This window comes from Micrasema longulum, unplaced genomic scaffold, assembly GCF_059751315.1.
Source record: "Micrasema longulum isolate JH-2025_06_02 unplaced genomic scaffold, ASM5975131v1 h1tg000569l, whole genome shotgun sequence".
Classification (NCBI taxonomy): Eukaryota; Metazoa; Arthropoda; class Insecta; order Trichoptera; family Brachycentridae; genus Micrasema; species Micrasema longulum.
Window position 1 is genome coordinate 102875 of NW_028277765.1, and position 25117 is coordinate 127991.

Here is a 25117-nt window from a genome sequence, read left to right on the forward strand (position 1 = left end):
TTATTTAGTTGAGTAGAATCAATTGGCATATAACACTTAAAAAGAAAGACGTTTACTTAATTACTATATAAAAAGGGCGTTTCTAGCTAGAAACGTCTTTTTATTGAAGTATAACATATTTTCTTGTATTTTTTTTTACATATTGAATATTTTGGGGCCCAGAAACCCGAAATTTCTTTGCCCGAATTCAGAGTTTGTGCTAGACCCCATGACCCATCCTCCAGTTGTGTGGGAGTGTTCCTTTTGGGATTTGGTAGAATAATTTGCTTTCAAAAACATATGAAAAATATGTAATAGCCTTAAATCGAAGATCTCAAATTCCTCAAATAACTTGACGTAATAATTATTTTAATTATCGATTTTTGAGCAGATTCGAGAAGTTTTAATATTTATTGCATGTTTATTTTTTTTAAATACTGCTCTGAAACTCTGAAGATGCATTTTAGAAGATTAAAAATCATTACAATATGTAAGGGATTATGTTTATGTTACTTATGAGGAAGTTCAGTGTTTTTTTTAGTTTATTTGTTTAACTCTTAAAAGACTGTGGTAAATAATCCCTTTTGCGCGCGGTGATGGAACGTCGTGTTACCACTAGTAAAAGACGGAATATTCTAATGTTCAGACATTTGAAAGAAAAAAAAAACATGGAGACATGTTGTTTAATAATTCCTTTTTCATAATTTGTGCAAATAAACACATAATTTAGCCCTGTTATAGAAAACAAATTAAAAATCATAAACACGCCGCTCATATTACGCGCGTGCGTCCCCCATCACTGTCATCAACCGACTGAAGACTGAATCTGTTTTACACAACACCCGCCACAGAACAGCGTCTCTGTCTTCCTTGTTATGAGTTATATCTTCGTGCTCTCTCTTATGCAGATGTGTTGCTGAATTAGCGGACATTCATTCTTCGCGTAACAAGGATATATTTTTTTTTGTATTAACATCCAGCATAGTTGTTTTATTGAAAATATGTTTTATTTGTGTTAGGTATTCCAAATCAATATGACATAAAAATATGTAACTAAGTTTAGTAACATGAGAGATTATTTATTATACGGCACAAGTGGATTTTACAATATAACGTTTTTTAACAGTAATAAACAGCAAGTGAAAATATTTTATGAAAAAGGAAAATAGCAGTAATAACTATAATGTACATATTATGTCATAAAAAATAATAAAGACACGAATATAATAAAAATAATATATATACCTATATGTATGTATATAAGAAAAAGTAGAAATAGGTATTTAAAATGCTATTTAATAATACCGCACGAGTGCATTTTACATATATTAGGCGGCCTCCGTGGTGTAGTGGTCAAGACGCTTGACTCACAGACGGAAGGTTCCGGGTTCGATTCCCGGTGAGAACACAAAAATTAAAAATGTGATTTTTCTCAAGCCTGGGTGTTCTGTGATGTAATTCACCGCTGTAATTGGGCCTCCTGGCCTGTTGTGGTGCAAAAAAAAAAAAAAAAATAATAATAATATAGTAAGTACATCGTAAAATATTTATTTAGGGGTGATTAATTTTAATAATTTTAATTTTTACAATGTTTGATTATGTCCAAATGCTTGCAGACTGGCTGGATTTCCTCCCTAGGGAGTTGTTCATATTTAAATTTATTTCAACAGAGAGGGAAAATTTTTAAAAGAGGGAAAAGTCAACAGATGGAAGATTTGAGGAAACGTGGATGTTCAAACATGGTCAGAATGGTGAATGTTACACAGTGTGTAAAGTGGCCACTTAAACCAGCCAATGACAGGTCATAAGCCCTGTAAATGCCTAGACTTCTACATCCCCTTCTCAAAAATTTTCCCTCTGTTGAAATAAATTTAAGTGATTAATTTTGATTCACAGATACTCGAGTTTAAAATGTAAATATTAGAGATACATTCATTTCTTAGTCTGGTGACTGACAACACAAAAAACTTAACTCTTCTTCGATAAATTAAACAAATAGATCATAAAAAATACTTAACAGTAGTCTAGAAATTGAGTCAAAATGATTTTTTCTTGAACTTTGTAAATTTTCTCTTCATAATTTTAGTACAACACTATTATTATTTTATCTTTACGACCCAAAATGTTGATGAAATTGAGATTTTTATATTTGATAAATTATATTTGGCTTCACACACACACGTCTATCTCGGTTTACGTTTTGCAATTCTTATTTGTATTGGTAAAACATTATTCCAAAATTACCTTTTTCCATATATGGAATGGAAGGTTGTAGAATATAGCAGAAATTTGTTGAGAGGAAAGGATTTATCAAATAAATTCTTTAATATATTCGCGCTCATGTTTCTTCACGTATGATTTACACGGGAAAATATTCTCACCCATCATGTTTTTATTACGCGTGTTATTATTTATATCTTTCACCTTTTTCGTGTATATCTCTGTAAATATTTATTTGACTGCGAGGATTTTTGTATTTTATTCAGACTTCTCTTATTTTTTGTATAAACCGAGAAACCTTTTAGTAAATGAAGTTTTCCGCTTAAGTTTTTATTCGATTAGCCATAAGATTGGCTCCTTCGTCACTGTTAAGACACTCGAGTGTGAGATCATTTTTAAGCACCGCGTAGGCCAAGAGCCAAGACGCGAGGAATTGCATTACATAACTCGGACTCGATCAATACATATTGATGTCAATTTATTTATTATTATTTAAAAATAAAATATACATATTTGCGTTCTTAAAATTAAACGTAGTTATGCAGAAAGCAGCCAGTCTACAATTTTGAAAAAAATATATATTGGTCTTATTGGGCGCAGTAAGATCAATTCTATGTTCTGCTAAAATCAGCTAGATAAATAATTTTAATTGAAGCCTTTAAATTTGTAATTTAATTAAAACAAATTATTTTGTTATAACATGCTACGGATTTATTTATTATTTTTATTATATTTATAACGATTTAGAGAAAAAGTGGGTTTTAAGTTTTTCCTAAACATCACTTTACTTTCACAGCCTCGCACCTCTGCTGGGAGAGCATTCCATACAATACGGCCTGCGACCGCAAATACGCGTTCACCGAACTTAGTGCGCTGTTTGCGTAGAGGTATAATAACCTTTTCTCTCGCCGTAGATGTAGCTGATCTAAGCGTAAGACGCCTGTCAGTGAGTTCATCTGGAATGCATAGTTCCCTTAGATATTCCGGAACGGAGTTGTGCAGTGACTTATACATAAGCCAACAGAGTTTGTATTCCACCCTCTGGAAAACGCAGCCAGTGTAATTTCCGAAGTAGTGGAGTGATATGACTGAACTTACAGATTCCGAAAATAAGTCTCACTGCAGCATGTAATACAGACTGTAGAAATGTTTTCATACATAACTTTAAAAAAGAAATTATTTAAAAATATGTAATAAATGCCAAAAATATGTCTACAAAAACGCGACATTTTTGGCCTAGATAGTTGCGACGCCAATTTTTCATTTATTTATTCGTACAAATACACATATATATATTACAACAAAATAATTACGTATACCTAACCCCATGAGACCAAGAGCCATGTGTTGAGTTGGGATGTAAAATAGTGGTAAGTGATTCGTGACGATGTTCTATTAACATTTAAACGGTCACAAAGTTCAAAATTTATCCAAATCGTGACACCGGCTTTATACTGTCACTAATCACCTGACCAGGTGTGACTCTACGAAAGTGGTGGTTAGTAGGAATATAATATAGAGGTTAAGTAATGAGTTTACCCACTTTAAAATATAAAACCCAACCCATGGAACATAAAACCGCTGGAAGAATAAAGGTGTGGAAAACTGGACACTGTCCGGATCTTATTGTGCATAATATTATGAGATATGAAAGAAACGGTTTACCTTTTATTATTTATTTGTTCATTTTCATTAATTATGTTTTTTTTTAAAGGAATAACCTGCTAAGCCTCAATTAAAAGGCTTGTCAGCAGGTGGGATAGAAGGTATATGGAAGGAGGTAATGAAAAATTCACCACAACACCCAGACCAATTGAGGAAAAATCTTTCTTATTTTTTTTTTCTTGCAACTGGCGGGAATCGAACCCGCGACGCCAGTTTTACAGTTGGCCGTCTAACCAACTGAGCCACGGCGCCTGTCACAAACAGTAAACAATACATACGATATTGGTATAATAATTACAATTTGTTATGTTTAGATTTTGTTCATCAATTATATTACTGTCACCATAAAATCGCCATTAAGAAATGGATAATGGAGGGATGCGCGTGGATTGATAAGTCATCATTATCATCAGTGGCGCAACAGCTCGTTGTGGGCCCCGACCTCCTTCAGAATCTGTCTCTATTCCTCCCTGCACACTGCGGCTCTTCTTCAGTTCGTCAGGCCAATTGCTCTAATGTCACTTTCCACAGTATCCAGCCATCTCAATTTTGGTCTGCCTCTGTTTCGTCTCCCTTCCGGAATGGCTTTAAGAATTTTTTTTGGGGTACGATTATCATTCATGCTGTGCTCATGGCCCAATCATTTTAACCTTCTTATTTTTATGAGTTGTGCAATGTTGGGTCCGCCATACAGTGCCTCTAATTTATGATTAAACCGTCTCCTCCACACACCGTTTTGGTAGACAGCACCTTAATATTTTTCTTTCAAATACTAATACCATGTTTTTATTTATTTAGGTCATAACCCAGCATTCGAAACCGATGTAATGACCGGACTGGGGAGAGATTTGTAAATAATCATCTTAGTTTTTCTACTGAGCAATTTGAATCCCAGATCTTTAAACAAGCCATAATAACATATGTTTGTTGCCGATAGCCGTGCTCTAATTTCGGTACTATAATTGTTGTCATTGGTTATTTCAGTACCTAAATAAATATTTGAAGGAGTGGACATTGTCTATGTGTTGTGACCTGACGTCAATTGCCTGCTGTGCATAGTTATTTGTGACTTTCCTGCTAACATATATTTAGTCTTAAATGTATTTATTTTAAGACCTATGTCACTTGCAGCCATCTCTAGCCAAAGCATCTTAAAAGAAATAATCTTTTAATCCTGGGATATCTCTGGTGATCAATTCTACAGTAGGTCATCTGCATAGGCTAATATCTGGGTGGTCTTCCTAAAAATAGTTCCTGTTATTTCTACTTCTGTATTCCTTATGGATTTTTGTAGAGCAATATTAAACAACAGGCATGCCAGTGCATCACCTTGCTTTAGACCATTATCCATTTGGAATGGATCTGATTTGCTGTTTTGGACCTTCACCAAGCATTGTGTTTTAGACATTGTCATCTTAGTTAGTCGTATTAGTTTTTTAGGAACTCCCAATTCAGCCATTGTCTCGTACAGCTTCGACCTCTTGATTCTGTCATATGCCGCTACAAAGTCAATAAACATGTGGTGGGTGTCAACATAAAATATTTGGTCAGCTGTTGATCTATCTGGTCTGAATCCACTCTGGTATTGTCCCACTATATTTTCAACATGTGGGAGAAGTCTTCTAAACAGGAATCCAGCAAAGACTTAATAAGCTGTGTCCAGCAGTGTTATGCCTCTGTAGTTATCACAGTTTATGGCATCTCGCTTTTTGAGCAGGGGGCATATAACACCGATGTTCCAGTCGTCTGGCGTCGTTTCCGTTTCCCTTATTTGAATAATTAAGTCATGTAGTTTTGTGCAAACTCCACTACCGCCCAGTGGCGAGCGGTGAGTTTTTAGGATGCCAATTTTTTATCTCTTGCTTTTGACTTTTGTCTTGCTTGGGCCCGCGACCCCTCTTGCAAGACATGCAAAACACTGGTTTAAATGTTGAATGATTTCGTTAACTCATCTCTCAACCGTAATACGCCACTTATTCCCGCACGTGTCCCAGCTGAAGAATACAGTTATGTGTGTGTGCAATAGAACCAGAACCCCGATCAAGTAATGCTTCTGAAATAAGATATCGAATAGAGATAAGACCGCCTAGTAGCGTAGTGGTTGGCGAATTCGCCTATAATGGTTGATATGCTACATTCTATTTCTGACAGGATGGGCGTGAACTATTGGTTTTTAAAGGATTGATTTTATTTTATTGTTATATTTATTTTTTAATCAAATTTACAAAAATAATCTCATAATCATAATGTAAAATATTTTGAGTTTGTCCAAATGTTTGTAGACAAATTGAAATAATTATGTATTTTTCTTTCTTTCAAGATTCTCCCCTGGCTTAACTAACACAGGACTGGACTGGCTACTCTCGACTTCAAAATTCAGACTGAAGTAAGTTTCAATTATATAAATTTTTAGCTAGTTTTCTTGTTTTCTTGTTGTTAAGACTTTAAAAAAAAATCTGTTTTGACCTTGCTTGGATCTTTCAATATTGGTATTATTCTTAGACGTGGGGGTCAGTGCTATGCAAGCTCCTGACGTCACTGCGACCTGTGAAGATCTATTGTGACGGATCCCTGTGATTAGTTCTCGCCCTCCAAGCCCAGGTCTATAAAGAACCTAACTACTGTGTGGAGGCGAGAGTCCTCATTTTGCTAAATCTCCCCCTCCAAGCCCAGATCCGTAAAGTATCGGGCTATTAGGTAGGCGGCGAGGTCTAACATCCTCAGGTTTAACTAATGGTCCCCCAAAGATGAGGCTCCTTTAATGATGTAAAGCATCACATTCACATAATGCGTATAGGTGTTTCCTCATCTGCACTGCAAAACCTACACCTAGAAGTTTCGGAAAGGTCCATTTTAGTCCAATCTGCAGTGCCCTGGGTGAGCTCTAGTGATAACCCTCACTCGGTTTCGGCTGGGCTTTATTAGTTCAAAAGCCATCTTTTACGAGTGCCCATTTATCAGTTTCTTCACACGGTGCTGACCGGGTACTTTATCCAGAGCTTTACGCTCTGCTTCCGGGCCCATGACCTTAGCTCGTTAAAAGGAACACGTTTGGCCAAAGTTCTCTGCTCCCAGCCTTGCCAATTTATCAGCTTCCTCGTTACCGTCTATGTTTGAGTGTCCATTCAATATTGGTTTATTAAACACAACTCCATCTTGAAACAGACTAAGCCATCTTAGATGGAGACTTACTTAACCAGAGGACATTCCTATTCGTGTTCAAATGCTACAGCGTTATATAGATTCCCTGCTAATAAATATGTATGTATGCAATAAATTTATAAATAAATTAATTTAAATGTTAAAAATCACGTCAGATCTTTTTACCTAACAGGTCAATCCTCGTCCCCAACACTGACTCGGTTCGACCTACTTGGAACAGCTCGTCAATCCTCATTGTATGGACACAAATAATAATGATTCTATTATCTGCAATTGCTGCAAATTAGAACCACCAATCTCTGACTCCAATAAATTTTCATTATTTATTTTTTTATTAGCTTCAATAGATTCATCGTGGGATTTACCTAATTTTCTATCATGAATGTCGTGTGTGTATTTATGCCATTTAATAAATATTAATTTAATTTATCTATTCACGCCCATAGACATTTTCTAAAGGTATTTTAACGTATACCTATTTATACCAATTTATTTTCATGATGTTGAATTCAAAATATGAAACTAATGATTTACGATTTCGCGTTATCTAGTTATTACTTCATTAAATATTCAACCGATTCTTAAAAACACACATTACACACATCGCAATGGAAAAACATATTTTTGCAAAAGTTTTCTATTTTTAGGGCGAGGAAAATAGGGCCTTAATTTCGGATACAGTGGGTGCCATTATTTCGGATACAACGGACAAGGTAAAAAAACAGCCGATGAGAACAACATTATTAAAAAAATATATTCCGGACATTCTTAACAAACAAATCTGTCTTGTTAAATCCTGTACATTTCACATGAAACATTTTCTGCACCTAGTCCAATTTTCCTCACGTCTAACTTAATATAATTCTAGACACACCATACACTCGGCTTCTTCAGGGTCTTCGAAAATCACATTTTGATTCATTAGACAGTTAGGGCTCTTCATTTGAAAAAAATGAAGAGCCCAATTTTTTTTTATCGTTTTCCTGGCGCCGACTGATTTCGTGTATTGGAAATTAAAAACGGTTGTGTATACGAAAATAGGACACTACCGAAAATATTTTACAGCTTGCATCTCAACTAAATCTTATTAACTTTAATGTATAATCGACTTAACAAGGCAAATATAATATGACACCTTCATATTAAACTATATAATAGTGTATTGATGATTACCACTTGTTGTCCAACTCGACTTGAACTAGATATCGTTAAAAATTAGATTTCCGAGGGTCCGATGTCTTGCAGGGTACCCGATGGCACAGCGCTGGTTTAAACTGTGCAACTCGGTGTTAAGCTTAAACTATACCCTGTCTGCGTAATATATAAGTGTGAAAGCACTACAATTCATGATATGAATCATACACGTATTCTTCGCCCTTAATAAATCAGCTTCAATGCTCACGGCGACGGCGAGTGGTTAACAGTACCATCCAGTGGTGCTATTCTGAACCGCTCTCGCGGCCGCGTTTAAAATATCGCCCCAAGTAATGCTTTAAGAGTTTTCGCGCTATCCGAAATTTAGAAACTACGAAATATGGGTACATTCCTCTGCTATAAAAACCCTAATTGGAAAGAAAATCATCATCATCTTTGAATACAGTTGCATGTGTAAAATAGAACCAGAACCCTGGACGAGTGCTTTCGAGTCAATGGCTACTTTTATGTACAAATCCTGAAAAAGGAAATAGAATTTAGTAAGTAATCCGTATGTACATTACGTCTACCCCCGCAAGAGCTTTCGGAATATCAGCCCAGGTGTTGGTACACCTCCCTAAAAATTACAATGCCGCGCTTGAATCGTATGTAGTATCTATTTTATTGTATTTGTCATTGGTATAGCCGTCCTGCAAGACATCAGAACCTCCCAAATTATTTTTATTGTTTTTAGTAAGAAATAATAATTAAATATTTCTAAATTCTAATCGATATAATTCAAACCCAATCGCGATTTCAATCAAACTTTTTTTTTCTTCTGTTCTTTAAGTATTGCATCTCACGAGATTTTAAAGAGGATATTGCCAGATAATAGGTATTTATTTGAACACTGTTTTTCTGTCACTCTTCATCGACGTTTGGCCGTCCCGTTTTCCGCACCCCAACACTGATCCGATTTGATTATTAAAAAAAGTATTAGAATTAGATTTTATGTGTCGGTACCTTTTCCGTTTTTGATTTTTTTTATCATATTTGTATACCGTACGTCCGAAGACGACATATAAAACTGGGCGCTTTTTTGGGTTTTTGGATGGTCCTAGCTCCCATAAGAAACTCCCCAAAAACAGAGGTGTAGTGGTCACACACGGAAGATTCCGGGTTCGATTCCCGATGAGAGCACAAAAATTAAAAATGTGATTTTTCTCAAGCCAGGGTGTTCTGTGATGTAATTCACCACTGTAATTGGGCCTTCTGGCCTGTTGTGGTGCAAAAAAAAAAAATGATCAAAAAAGCAAAACGTAAGAGACACGCGAATGGTAAATATTTATAGTGTGTAAAAAAAAAGGTGGCGGCCTCGTGGTGTAATGGTCAGCGCGTTTGCCTTCCATGCATGAGGTCTCGGGTTCGATTTCCGATATGATTGATGTAAAATATTTTTTTATAAAGGTGTTTTCATACCAGATTCACAGTCCCTAGACTGGTACCTGAAGCGTAAGACTGATCACCTTACCTTCATGTAACAAAAATGATCAAGATACGCTGCGATTGATATACCAATGCAGTGTTCCATGCACCATTAGGTGCGGAAAGGGAATGATGATGATGGTGAAAAAAAAACATTTCTCTAGTGCCAATTTCCAGGGAGAAAATACGAGAATACGTTTGTTTAAAGAAAGGTAGAGACCGCGTTTCCACTTAAGTAAACGATTCAATCTGAGTCAAAAGTCAATGATCCGACGATTGTTGCCTTTCCTTTGCAGTTAAATATAACTACAGTAATTAATCTAGATGTCGGAACAAGCAATTACAATTTGAAAACATTTATGATTGTTAAGTTTGCTTTGTAGTTAAGTAGTATGTAGTAAGCGTCACATTTTGTTATTTTATTTATTTATTTATTATCATATCGTGGGTATACTGGCAAAAAACGTTAACTAAAAACATGCAGATTTGACTTAATGATGCAGTTTTGTAAAGTTTTAATGCTCTACAAACTGGCAAAATACACTAAGCCATATTTTTTTTATTTTTTTTTAATTTCAAAATACAAAAATGTACAAAAACACAATTGTATTCCCATGAGTTAGCAAACTCATTCTGGGATTGATACAATTAAAGATTATCAGATAAAAATAAAAATACATTCAGTTAAACATAATTAAAACAAAAATGGACATATCTCGGAGACCTTTTTAAAAACAAATTATAATATATTATTTAACATTAAATCACATGGGTCAAGGGTTATCGAGAAATAATTTGAGGAAATGATTTTTTAGTGTTATTTGATTTCCATTCCTTGTTATATTAAATTTCATATATCTGTAGTTTTATAAATAAATTTAAGGTTAAGTCATATACCGGGTATTTTATTCAGGCTAAAAGCTTTGAATAACTTAAGATTTACTTAATATAAAATTAATAAACGGAAAAATTAAAAACTTGTTCATAAATGATTACTTAACATCTTACTAAGTCAAAGCACCAATGAATGGCCGCTTAAGGTTCAGCTTGTAGTGAAATCCACATTAAAGGTAATTTCATTATTTAAGCGTACAAAATAAATGAAAACAATAAAAAATATATATTCTAAGTACTTTTACTTTTTTATTGAAATACGAGTATTACAATTATAATTAATATTACTCTAAAAAAAAAATCACCAGTGAATGACAACTACTACCCCAGTAAAAATAATACTCAGATTTAGTTACATCATAACATTATAAAACACCCTAACACATTAGAATATGGATATATTCAAAGAATCGCATAAGAAATATCATCAAATAAAACACTTACCACACCTTTCCTTATAAAAACACTATCAATCTCAGAACAATAACGGGAAGACGCACTACAACCTTTTGACAACTCACAGTTCAAAACTGATAGATTTGTTTCTTACCAAGAGATGTGTCCGCCAACTGCTTTTGTCATAGTTTCTGGTGTTAAAAGTTTTTTTGACTGGACACATGTAGCAATTCTTACTATATTGTGTTAGATTAACCAATGGTCATTTACTGGTGCTTTCACCCTTTATTTAAATAAGATATAAAAGAGTAAAATTGGAATAAAACTTAAATGTTTGATTTCTCAAAACAGGGATTTGAGAGTTAAATCTTTTTGCCACCCACGATGTTATATACATAAACTTATACATTCATGCTAAGTTGCTTTGACTATACAATTAGGGTAATTTACCCCGTTTTAAGCGTCATATATGATACATAGTCAAGAAAAACATAATAAAAAATGTAGATTAAAAAACATATTTGAGAACTCAGTTAAATTCGTAGTAAAAACAAAATAGATCGTAAGACACATAGTAAAAAAATATGTTTGTATGGCAAAAGATATATTTAAAAAAAAACATATTAAAAAACAAGTAAAAGATGTAAGTCGGCCTCGTGGTGTAGTGGTCATTTGCCTACCATGCAGGAGGTCTCGAGTTCGATTCCCGACATCGTTGATATGAAATATTATTTAAAAATTGTTTTTACACTAAAAAAAACATTTCATAGTCCCTAGGCTGGTACCAGAAGCGTAAGACCGATCACCTTACTTTCATGTAACAAAAAATGATTAAGATACGCTGCCATTGGTGTACCAATGCAGTGCCCTATGCACCATTAGGTGCGGAAAAAAAATGATGATGAAAAGATGTAATAAAAATATGTACGATTATAGTAGTAAAACTTCATAGTAAATACAAAGTAAAAAGTAGTGAGGATCTTCAAAAATTCAATCAATAACACTTGACATTTGTGCACCTATCATACATCGATTTACCACACACTCGCGACAGACCGCATTTCGACAGCATTCAACCTACTTCCATCATTATTTTTCCAATTTCATACTTCGCTTCCATACATTAGGGTAGGCACTAGAACCCCATTGTGAATTGCTAGTTTTGCCTCATGTGACAAACATTTGTTTGCCTAGTTATAAACAATTTAGAAATATAAACATGCAATTTAAAAAAAAAAAAAAAAATTATTATATAAAAAATTTAAGAATAATTGGTTCTTAAAATTTGAAGAAGTTATAGCAAATACATCTATATTTTGGTCATCAATGTGTTTGTTTTCGGGAGAGTGAATTCTTGGGAATATAATCAATGTGCGAATATGAAACAAAAACTCTATGGCCGATTTCACAAAGGTCGTGCAAATCCACACGACGCCGACGCGGTTAAATTAGGACAGATTGATCATTGTTAGGTGTATTACTTTTTATATATTTTTTATATTTATTTATTTTATAAACTTTATATTCGAAGCACTCACTTAGTCGTTATTCATTGTTATAAAATAAATAAAAACAACTTTGTTTTTAACCTTTTTTTTTTTTTTTCTACCGACCGGTTTCAAAGCTACACAATTCTACCACAAACTAATGACGTCTATCCTATTTTATTTTATAAATGTTTACTAATTATTTTTATTTTATTCATTAGCTCCATATGTAATATTTAGTAAACACGGATAAAATAAAATACGATAGAATTCATTAGTTAAGTATACCTTGATTAAGAAGCTTGTAATGCTTTGAAATCGGTTGGTAGGAAAAAAAATAAGCGGTTTAAAACAAAGTTGTTTTTATTTATTTCACTTTTTTCCGGGACAACTGTCATCAAGCGGAGGCGATACGGTTGGCTTGGCCATGTGCTGCGGATACCTCCGGAGAGCCTTAATCACCCTTGCCTACTTTACAAGGCATCAGGTTCTCGACGTCCTGGACGTCCCCTGCTGACTGTTCGTCGGCAGTTCGTGTCAGAACTACGGGACGCGAACCTGGCTTGGGAGGATGCTCAGGAGCTGGCAGCCGACAGACATGCTTGGAGGATCTTTGTGGACACCATGTGCTGCAACTATTGAGCGGACATGGAATAATTAATGAATTTTACATATCGTAAATTACACATTGGCGGCCTTATTGCCAAATGGCAATTTCTTCCAACCAATCAATAACAGGTTCATTTATTTATTATATATACGGCCTAAGCCAATAACAACGGTAACACGAAGAAATATAAATATAAGAATCTGAACAAAAATAACATAAAAGTATGTAGCAAAGACAAACAAGGGCAACGCAATAATTGTATACAATATATTCATAAAGACATAAGACTTAGAGCTAAACCATGCCAATCCAACTTTATCCCACATTGTTTTATCTACGAAAAGCCGGAAGATCTATCCCAAAAAATTCCAAGTCGTGTGGTAAATTGACTAATCTACACATTCTGGACATTGGTGCATAAAAACAAAAGTTGCTCTTAGAGGATTTAATAAATAGCAGATTTTGACTTCTGGTGACACGGTTGGGAACATGAAAAGAAATTGATTGCAACAGAGATGGGACATCACTTATCGCATTAAGTATTTTGAAAATGCTTATGAGGTCCATCTCAGTTCTACGTCTCTCCAATGAAGACAGATTAAGACATTGCTCTATTTCAAAATAGGAATAATTACCTCTTTGTTATTCGAGAAACCATGCCACTTAGAAAACGGTGTCAGACAGTATAATTTAAGTTTCAAAACATATTCGATAGAAAATAAAATAAATCGCTAAATATATATGTAGTTTTGCCTAGATTAAAAATATTCCGATAGCGAGACAATAAATTAATTGATTACGATTACAACAAACACATTAAAAGATAATTTATTTTAGTTCATGTGAAATAACACATTAGAAATATAATTTAGTAAGTGAATTAATTATCGTAATTATCAATCATAGGATGGGAGAATGCTCTGGATGCAATAGCCTGAGTTATGAAATAACAATCAATTTAACGTGAGGGACGCCATTTCATTTCTTCGTTCGATAAAAATTCCACACGCTCACGGCCAATCCCCCTCCCTCCTAGTTTTCGTATTAATAATATAGGTTGATAACTTCCGTTTAGTTTGAAAAACGTGTAAGGTCGACCATTTTAAATAAAAAAACTTTAATGTTTTATACGTCTACCGTTTGTGATTGTGTCTATTGTAGATACTTGTTATTGTTCTCATTCTTACAGAAAAATACATAAAGAAAACATTACTGTTCTTATTAAAGAATTTTTACTAAAGAACTTCCAACTTTTTTTTAGATATTGTTTCCGTGACTTCTAGGGAAAATATTCTAGAGAAAAATAAGGGAAATTAATACTGAAATGCAAAATAACTGTAAATTAATATTATCAATATTTAAAGCATTACCTTTGTGGTTAAACATCTAAATTATGTTTGTAAATATTTATATGTAACCACTATTATTCATTATTTTTCCTTATATATTTTCTGTTCATGTTTACCTTCTGAAATAAAATAAATTCTTACCGACTTTTCTATATCTACCGATTTCGAGACGTACCCATCTATTATTTTTTATTATTTTGTTTATTCAGATAAGTAACAGCAATACAAAAAAATATACACAACATTATTAAAAAAAACATAAAATAAAGCCTAATCAGTTTTCCACATAAATACAATTATAAAAATCCAGTTCAGTTAGATATTGATACATTTAAATGTGCATGTGTGCGAGTTTTTGTGTGAGAGGATGCGTGGGTAAGTGATTTGAGTGTGGTTTTGGTAGATATGTGAATATTTTTGTGAGTGTATATGGGTGTGAGGGTGGGTTTATGGACAGGGTGAGTGTGTGTTTAATATGCGTGAATAGAAACATCTTAAATTTCTCTCACCTCAGTAGTTGTACAAAGACATAAAACTAACGTGGCGATAGAACACATGCTATTATAAGCTGACACCAACATGCTCTGATTATAATAAAAAATGTTCATTCTTCTGTGAACAATAGCTGAAAAGGGGGGAAGGGTGGAAGGAGGAGTATGAATTTACTAGATATTGGGTGAACATTATAACGGATCGTCGTAATGTTCGGGCCATACTGAAAAATAATTTCCGTTTAATCATTACCCGCTTTCAACAATATTTTGAGTATGTCTGTGGGGTTCATTGTCCATTATCAATAGTGCGATATAGTGCGATGACCGAAGAAAGTAATGTCATCATTTTCTATAGAATCCAATACAACATTATACGCAACTCTAACAGTATTGCACATAAAATCGGGAGCATCGTTCTGCAGTATATTCACATCGTCCCACCGCGAAGAAATGAACTACAAAGGAACATGGCGTATAAAGAGACCACCGGGCGTGGCAACGTCAGTCAGTCCAGTTCAATCGGTCACACAGTTCCAGCATGTAGTTCAAGTGCAGTCTCTTCAACTCCTAATCGCCGTAACACTCGTGCGCCATAATTCATTATTTATTCGCCATGTAATAAATAAACATCAAACAGCAACCTCGTGTCTTTTCTCAATCTCTAACTGGGGTAGGAGCTCCAACCAACCCTCAATAAACTATTCCTACATGTCCAAATGTTTGTAGACATACTGGATTTCCACCCTGGGGAGTTATTAAGATCTAAATTTATTGCAACAGAGACGGAAAACATTTTTGAAAAAGAGAAATGGAAGTCTAGGCATTTACAGGGCTTATGACCCGTCATTGGCTGGTTTAAGTGGCCACTTTACACACTGTGTAACATTTACCATTCTGCCTATGTTTAAACATCGACATTTCCTCAACTCTTCCGTCTGTTCACTTTTGTAAAGTAAAAGAGCTGAAACGGCGTATGTATAGCCTGTGAGCTCGCCAATACATGACAGATGACATTAACATAACCATAGAAAAACATAGCAGTTGAGCTCTCAGAAGTAAAGCAACGTGAATACCTACAGCAATGCTTGAACTACATGTCAATAATATTCTAATAATAAATAATATTATTTGGCCATACGGAACTTTAAAGCACACCTTGGTTTAATTACTAATAGTATTTTATCGGTTAGGTAGGTGTATTTAAAAAAAATGTTGCTTACCTGAAAAAAGCACAAATAATTATGTTTTTGTAAATGATGTCAGTAGCGACACTCAGAGAGTGGCTTTGTGACGTTTTGACATTTTTTATAAGAAATTCATGGCGTAGCCGAAATACTGTTATAAAAACGAGGATGTTTTTGTTGATTGACGTTAGCAGGCGCTACCCAGGGACGACTTTGTGACGTGAGAAATTATTTAAAAAAAGAGATTCATGGCGTAGCCGAAATATTGTAATTAAAACGAGGATGTTTTTGTTGATTGACGTTAGCAGGCGCTACCCAGGGGCGACTTCATGACGTGATGAAATTATTAATTTAAATATTTTTTTTCATTTTACATAGCGTAGCCGAGATAAGAAATTGCGTGGTGTTTCGAAATTTAACCGTGTAGGTAGCCGCCTAGTTACAATATTATTTTTGTATTTGTATAACTCCTGTTTTATAATGTTTATGTATTTATCGCTATAAGAATTAAACTAAAGATAGTTTTTACTTTTAATCGCTATCCGTTTTTTAAATTATGTTTGTAACACTCAGTAATATTTATTTTAAGTATTCAATGTTATTTTTGCATTTTAATTAATATTGTTAATATAAAGCGTATTTTTATTTATTCGAATTTACTAGACTGTTTTTATTACAAAAAATAAAAATGCATATTTCTCTATGTATTTTTCTGTTATAAACAATCTATTAAAATAATACACATCAAATTTCCATTGTCTGTTGATTTTATTTGCAATCTTCTTTTTTTTCGATGGTTAAAACTCTAGGAATTTCAAAGACAATAAAATTTTTACTGTCATATATTGGCGAGCTCACACGCTATACATAGCCCGCTGAAACCTTTGTCATACGGGTGATATTCATCCGGCTGAACCATTTCACCTACTAGGCAACGCCTGAAAACAATTGTTCAATTTTTATACTTCTCCTCATACCGGTTAGTTTAATCAACAGCATTTTTTAAAAGTCCAAATGTTTGTAGACCGGCTGGATTTCCTCCCTGGGGAGTTATTAAGATCTAAATTTATAGTAACAGAAAGGGAAAACATTTTTGAGGTTTAAGTGGCCATTTTATACACTGTGTAACATTCAGCAATCTGCCCATGTTTAAGTCATAAGCCCTGTAAATGCCTAGACTTCCATATTCCCTTCTCAAAAATGATTTCCCTCTTTGTTGCAACAAATTTATAGAACCCGCTTTGTACAAATAAGGAAATGAAAGTGTACCGATATTTTTTTGATAACGTTTACAATAGGTGAATAGAAAAATCTTTAAAATTGAGATAAAACAACCGTTCTACTTTCTGGTTTGCCGAATCTGTTTTTTTCTTTCGCAATTAGTCCTTGGTTAATTTCCCATTGTCTGCCTGTCTGCAGTAGTCCGTTGTCTGAACGCAGTCACTGGAGTTCATCGACTCTTCCATAGTAAATTGGTTGGGCCATCTCCCCTGGTGTCCTGAGTCCCGGTACCCCCGCGTCCAATTAATGCGCACTTTTTCAGTCAATTAAATATTCTTTTTTTTTTTGTGGCTGTTTTCTCACCGCTATTTAGGTGTTCTAGCCAATTTCGTTTTTTTTTTTGTAATCACCCATATTTATGTTTGTAAGTTATGCATACCTATACTCGTACAAATCAGAATTTTAGAATCTAATATTGTTGTTGTTGTTTATTTATTAACGGACATTGTCCATGTATACAATTTATAAGGTTTAAATATTACAATAAAAGAATAGTTTAAAACATTTAAAAAAAAGAAGAAAGAAGCATTGACAAACATAAGGGACATCGAGACAAGATCTGGACTATTTATTTAGTGCTCGTTTAAATCGTTGTAAACTTAAACCAAAAAAGTCCAGATCTTGTCTTGAGTTAACAATACGACAAAGGCGGTCATTGGAGAATTTAGGCCATAGTTTGTTCTATGCTGATCGATGAACAGTACTTCATTGTTTCTCAATCTACGAGTCGGAATATTGAATTTTACTTGTCCCAGTAATGATGGAACATCGATTATACCATTTAGTATGCCGAACATATATATGGAGTCAATATTAGTTCTACGTTTTTGTAGACTAGAAATATTTAACATTGACTCTATTTCAGCATAAGAATAATTATCTCTCTCTAGTCCAAGCATCCACGCTATTTTTCGAAGCAAGCGATGTTGGACTGATTCAATGTGATTTATGCGATTGGCATAGAATGGAGACCAGACCACTGAGGCATATTCAAGAAGAGGGCGAACAGTTGAGCAATAAAGAGTTTTGATTGTACGGACATTAGTAAAATCAGAGGATATTCTGTTAATGAAGCCAAGTAATTTCAGTGATTTATTTACTGTATTATCTATATGCTCGTTGTATGTCAGTTTATAGTCCAAAACAACTCCTAAATCTCTGATGGACTTGACTACATCAATTTTGGAGTTTTCTAATAGGTGCTCGAAGGAAATTGGTTGTTTTAAATATTAAACCATCTCCTATATATTTACAACTTAATTCCATTAAATAGGTGCGTAGGTTTTTACGATCACTGTTATCAATATGTACCTTTTTCGGCGATTCCGTGTACGTTAGATTCGTTCTAACGTTTTGGCTACCATTTCAGGAATCAGCCATCCTCGGAGAAAAACTGTGCTGTTTTGTAGGAAAAAATATGTGTTTATGTGCTAGTAATTTGTACCGTGTCGCAGTCGGCAGCAGGCACATTCCGTGTAATTTTTGTAGTGTGTAGTGCCGGGAATCACGTTAAGTTTAATTTCAGCCCGTCGTCTTCGTTTATTCTATTTGGGTTTTTGTTTATTTCAATTTAATAACCGCAATTTATTTCGTTCATTTTTTTTTTCTTCAAAACATTTTTTTTTTGTGTTCTACAAAACACACAGTTGACCCTGAAGATAGCTCATTCAATGGTAGCCAAAACGTCGGAGCGAACCTAACTTACACGGGATCACTCAAAAAGATACTTATTAATTCCATTAGTTGCAAGATATTTGTACTCAATTCTACACATTGGTTTACTGGGTGAGGACAGGAGAGATGATATTGATAGGAAGTGGAAAGTTAATTTTGGAGATTGGAGATGTCTGAAAGGAATCCAGGATAACAATCGTGTATTAAGCATCCAAACAAAAATGTGGTTTGTATCTTCCTCCTCAAGCTGACATTTGCTCATGGCAGAATCCCGGACATGGATCCTGAACAAGTGAGAACCATTGCAATAGTGACCAATGCACATTGAAAAAAAAAAACTATAAATCGTGTCGCATTAGTAGTATCGCGAACTCTGGATCAAAGTCTGCGTTTCTCTCCCCGTTTTACCAAGACCTGGTCTCTTGTTCTATTTAGCACAGTTATATATTTTTTGAAAATACTAGGGTTAGGTTGGGAACGCAATTTTTCACATTGGTTTTAATAATTCGATCGGACGTGTATTTAAAGGAATTCTGAGTTCACCAACTTGTAATCTCATTATTGCGGCATAGTTTTTATTTAAATGAACTCCCCGAGGTTAAAAATATATTGACATTCTTGAGGAAATCGATTGACACTTTTTACCCTGTCAGTGGGGGGAAAAGTTCTGACGACCCTTTCTTCCTCTAGTTGTTATTTTTCGCCGACCAGCTTTAGATAGGGGTTTCACTTCCGCAGGAGAAAATTGATGATCTGATTCAATTCAATTTCATTCAATTCATTTAAAATAACATGTACATAACAAACTTAAATTTAAGGCGTACATATTATAACAAGAAAAAAAATACATTAAAGAGGCTTTTGTCAAAGTAGTAAGAGAATCCTGCTCCGGAAAACCCCTTCGGAAATATGGAACAAATCAACATCCAGAGCGATGTTGTTCAGCATAGCTGTAGCCCTTCCAACGGGCATAACCATCGGCAGGTTGGTCCTCGGAATCGGAATATGAAACAAACTATGCTGACACTGTCTTAGGTAATTATCAGGAATATACAAACCAATGCTCTTCATAATCTCCGGATTATTGACCAAACAGCGCAGCAATCGATAAAAATGTGCAGTCAAATACACATTCCTTCTAGTCTCTAAACTGTTTTAGCCAAGCATACCCTGGAAAAATTCGGTCGGGTAAAGCCAAGGATAATACCCGCACTCTCTCATATAGAAATATCTCAGAAACTCCTTTTGGATTTTCTCTATCGTAAGAGAGTGCTTCAGTTTATGTGGTCCCTAAATCATCGAGCCACTATCTAGTCTACTTCGCACCAAGGAGTTGTAAAGAGTTCCCAGTACGCGGGTATTTTCGAAAACCCCGGCAGTACGCAAAACGAATCCCAACACTTTCAATTTATTATAATAATTAATATATTTACCACTGATTGCCTCTATGTGATTATGAAATGTCAGGGTGTTCACAAGTCTACCGCCCAGATCCTTAACATTTGATGTTCGTGTCAGATTCTGGTCATTCATTTTGTAGCGAAAAAATTGAGTTGTTTGGCCCCAAGTGAAAGACGTGACCGAACACATTAAACCTAAGTTTGTTTCGTCTTCCCCATTTACATATATTAGATAAATCCGCTTGGAGAAGACAAAAATCGTCCAAAGTTGTCCCCCTTAAGAAAAGATTTAAGTCATCCGCAAATAACAGTAAACGCGAGTTCAAAATGTCATTTTTATATTATTAATAAAAATAGAGAACAACAATGGACCCGGGTTAGAGCCTTGCGGGACTCCCGAAAAAGAAACACTATGACGCGAATAGACCATAGGAGACGTATTGGCTTATATTTTTGAGGTAGCTCGCCATTAACTTTAACATATCCGAGAAACCGATCTCATACAGCTTTTCTTTAATAAGACATCATGGTCGAAAGTATCAAAGGCCTTGGCGAAGTCATTATATGAACAGTCTATCTGATGCCCTGCGTCCAGAGCTTTCGTGACGTAGTTCGTGAAGTGGATTCACTGGGCATAGATTTGCAGCACGTTTCATTGTATCTAAAGTGGCTGTGCCTCGCTTGGTCTTCTATTATAATATTCCAGAATAATATTGAACAAAATTTTATTGAAGGAATTTAGGCGTGGGAGGCATCAATATATTTGAAATAAAATATTTGAAAAATTAAAAACTGTGATAAGTTAAAGTCTCAAAGTAGTACTGGCTTAAATCTAGCACTACATTTGCGTTCGGAATACCAGCCCTGGTGGGCTTTCTAAACTGTTTTCAAACACACAAAAAATAATAACAACTGTATATGAACGCGAAAATGATAATTTTAAATAGCAAAGAACTTTAGCCCGCTCTATTTTCGTATGCTCGCAGTTAGAGTAACAAAACAACCTGTGCGTTTTTATGTTATATCATTTACTTATCTTAAATGTCAGCGGTTTTTCTATGCCGTGACCTTGCCCTCTTCTAAGGTGACAGCACCCTTGTTACAGCTCCTCGTTAGGAGGGGCGGACGTGGGCGTTAACAGTACACGTGATAGCATTACTAATAACTACTTCAAATAAGTCGGGAACTTGTTATTGCTGGAGTCAACCAAATCTATTTAATGGAGCCTTCTACACATCTACACTCGCCTGATGAGGATTATTGATCTGATAAGCCAAGTTTAAACAAACGGTATTTCAAGATTCAAACATTATCTATTTGCAAGATCTTGTTCGATACTTGGATCAAACTTCCGACGGACTGTCGATGTCGGTTTGTAAGAAGTCTTTAAGTAATAAAATGTCGGCCTCGTGGTGTAATGGTCAGCGCGTTTGCCTACCATGCAAGAGGTCTCGAGTTCGATTCCCGACATGGATGATATAAAATATTTATTTAAAAGCGTGTTTTTACACTAGAATATTTCATAGTCACTGGACTGGTACCTGAAGTGTAAAACTGATCATCTTTCCTTCATGTAACAAAATGATCAAGATACGCTGCAATTGGTGTACCAATGCAGTGCCCTATGCACCATTAGGTGCGGAAAGGGAATGGTAGTGTGTGCGGTGAAGTAATAAAATAAATAGTATCTACCTACTGTCTACAAAAGCTTATCTTTGGACATCGATATTCTTTTGCTAACCATATAGTTGAAACGGTGCTTTTTTTATTTAGTTTTTTATTGCTTACTTCTTGGCATGACCACTTTACAAATTTACTACTATGCTCTATGTTGACGTTTATTTTTTGTAAATTTATTGATATCATTAATTTTACCCTGCTAGAATTCCACTCGTCCATGCGCTTTGTAGCTGCATGCACGACGATTGATTTTCTGGCTTCCATATATCTATTGTGTATGCAGACAATTGGTAGAATTCCATATTTAATTTGGTAATGTATCCAAAATAAAACAAGTTTATTGGATTATCATTCTATATAATTCTATAAAAATTTTATAATAATCCAATAAACTTGTTTTCCTTTGGATACATTACCAAATTCCATATATCAATAATAAAATACCTAAATTTTGTAAATGGGGTCTAGAATTCTAACCGTCCATGCGCTTAGTAGCTGCAAGACGTGTTGTAATCTTACTCCTTTTTATTATTCATATTATCATTATTTTATTATTTAAAAAAATCATTAATACACTAAATATATTTGTAAATTTTTAAAATGTGTAAATAGGGGGCTCGATTTCTTACCGTCCATGCGCTTAGTAGCTGCAAGACGTACTGGGATATTATTTATTGTACAGCGCCCTTGAGGTGATTTTTACAAAAATGGCGCTATATAAATGATCCAACCATATATATAAAGACAGGTGTCTCAGAAATCAAAGTCTACCCGGAAACGGGTGATAGGCCTAGTAGTGACAGTTATCAGAAAAATATTAAACAAATTTTGGTAAAGTACTTTTCAAATTATAAGTATCAAATAGTTCGGAAAAACTGTCATCCTGTGATGATCTTTCAATTCCTGTGACTACAAATATTAACTTTTCTTAGATTTTTTTTCTGTAATGTAACCATGAATAACCCTTCTGTAAATTTCAATAAACGTATGTATGTAAATAAATAAATAAATAAATCAATTATAATAATTAAAAAATATATATATTTGCTATTTTTAAAACAAGGTCTTGTTTTTTTATAATACTGATTAATTACTTTTTTTTTCCGAGGACGTGACATTTGAATGAAATAAGTACAGTAAAACTCCATTCATTCGGATTAATAATGAGTGCATGATTTGATTGCTTTTAAAATATTACAGCGAATTGGATTCACATTAAAAACTTACTGAAACACGTCCAGCAAAGTTAATTGGACAATTAAATCAAAATTGAAAACTTCTCCTTTAATTTATATTTCCTTATAATGATTTGGATATTTAGCAATCCGGATGGCTGGAGTTCTACTCTACATAATTATAAAATCAAATCCAGTAGGATCAAAATAATTTGTCGGTGTATTTATATTTATATTGTATTTTTTATAAGTACCTGAAGCTCGTGGGATTGAAGCGGCATGATTTTATTAATCATTCAAAATCTACAATCTGTATTGAATGCCGCAGCGAGACTTATTTTCGGAATCTCTAAGTTCAGTCATATCACTCCACTACTTCGGGAACTACACTGGCTACGTTTTCCACAGAGGGTCGAATACAAACTCTGTTGGCTTATGTATAAGTCACTGCACAACTCGGCTCCGGAATATCTAAGGGAACTATGCATTCCAGATGAACTAGCTGACAGGCGTCTCACGCTTAGATCAGCTACGTCTACGGCGAGAGGAAAAGTTATTATACCTCTACGCAAACAGCGCACTAAATTTGGTGAGCGCGCATTTGCGGTCGCAGGCCCTATGGCATGGAATGCTCTCCCAGCAGAGGTGCGAGGCTGTGAAAGTGAAGTGACGTTTCGGAAAAAACTTAAAACCCACTTGTTCTCTAAATCATTTGAATAAATCCGTAGCACATGACAACAAAATAAATTATTTTAATTAAATTACAAATTTAAAAGCTTCAATTAAATTAACTTAACAATAGAATCACCATGTAAAGCGCCCTTGAGGTATTTTATTACGAAAATGGCGCTATATAAGTTATCCACACAAATATAACAGAGAAGAAAGACACTTTATCATTGAAGTTTAGACATTTACAGAGCTTATGACCTGTCGTTAACTGGTTTAAGTGGCCACTTTACACACTGTTCGCCATTCTGCCCATTTTTAAACATCCGCATTTCCTCATCTCTTCCATCTGTTGACTCTTGTGAAGTAAAAGAGCTGGAACCTTTATCATGTGGGTGAAATTCATCCAGCTGAACCAATTCACCTACTAGGGAACGCCTCTACAAACATTTGGACATACTCAGAACATTGTTTTTTTATTCATACAAATACATATAGGTATATTACAAAAAAATAATAACTTATCCCTTACTCTATAAGGCAAAGAGTCCCTGTGTTGAATTGGGATACAACATAATGGAAAGTGGAACCAAAATAATAAAATATTACATAAACATATATTTCAATAAATATCTGGACAACGCGCTTATTAATAACTATTTTTTATTAATTATTGTGGATTTCAGTATTAAATTGTTCACTAAAATTTACGAGAAATACTCGTTCATTAATAATTGATTAAATAAAGTAAATAATATATTATTAATTAGCTTCCTACCTCATAATGAAAAAAGTATTTAAAAATAATTTTACAAAAAGAGTGTTAGCTTTTTTTTTCTGCGCATTTCTTGATGCCAAAGCTTTTATGGGAAGACTTTCTTTACAAATTTGTTTGTTACAAGAGTTTTTCACGCTAACATAATAATATTCACGGCTATATTTTTGGAGTTAAACTCCACACGAGACTTTGTATGTAGGCCACGGCCAAAGTTTGTCCTAATTAATGGCAATATAAATTAAAAATGAACAGTTTTATTATGATATATTTATTATTCAGGTAATTGTATGATATAAATTAGTTTATAACGATCATAGACTCCCTGGATCTGATCAATTAAAAAATAAACGTTTTATAGTCTTACATAAAATTGAAAATTATCTAAATTTGGAAACTAGTAT

The 25117-nt window shown here is 34.3% G+C and overlaps 1 protein-coding gene across 1 annotated transcript in view; it reads left to right on the forward strand.

Moving 5' to 3' along the window:
• Positions 1-25117, forward strand: part of corn (microtubule-binding protein cornetto) — a 123067-nt gene that overhangs the window by 58958 nt on the left and 38992 nt on the right. Inside the window, exon 2 of the mRNA XM_088228175.1 lies at positions 6185-6250. The gene's annotated coding sequence lies outside the window, so the exon portion shown is untranslated. The remainder of the gene's footprint in view (positions 1-6184; positions 6251-25117) is intronic.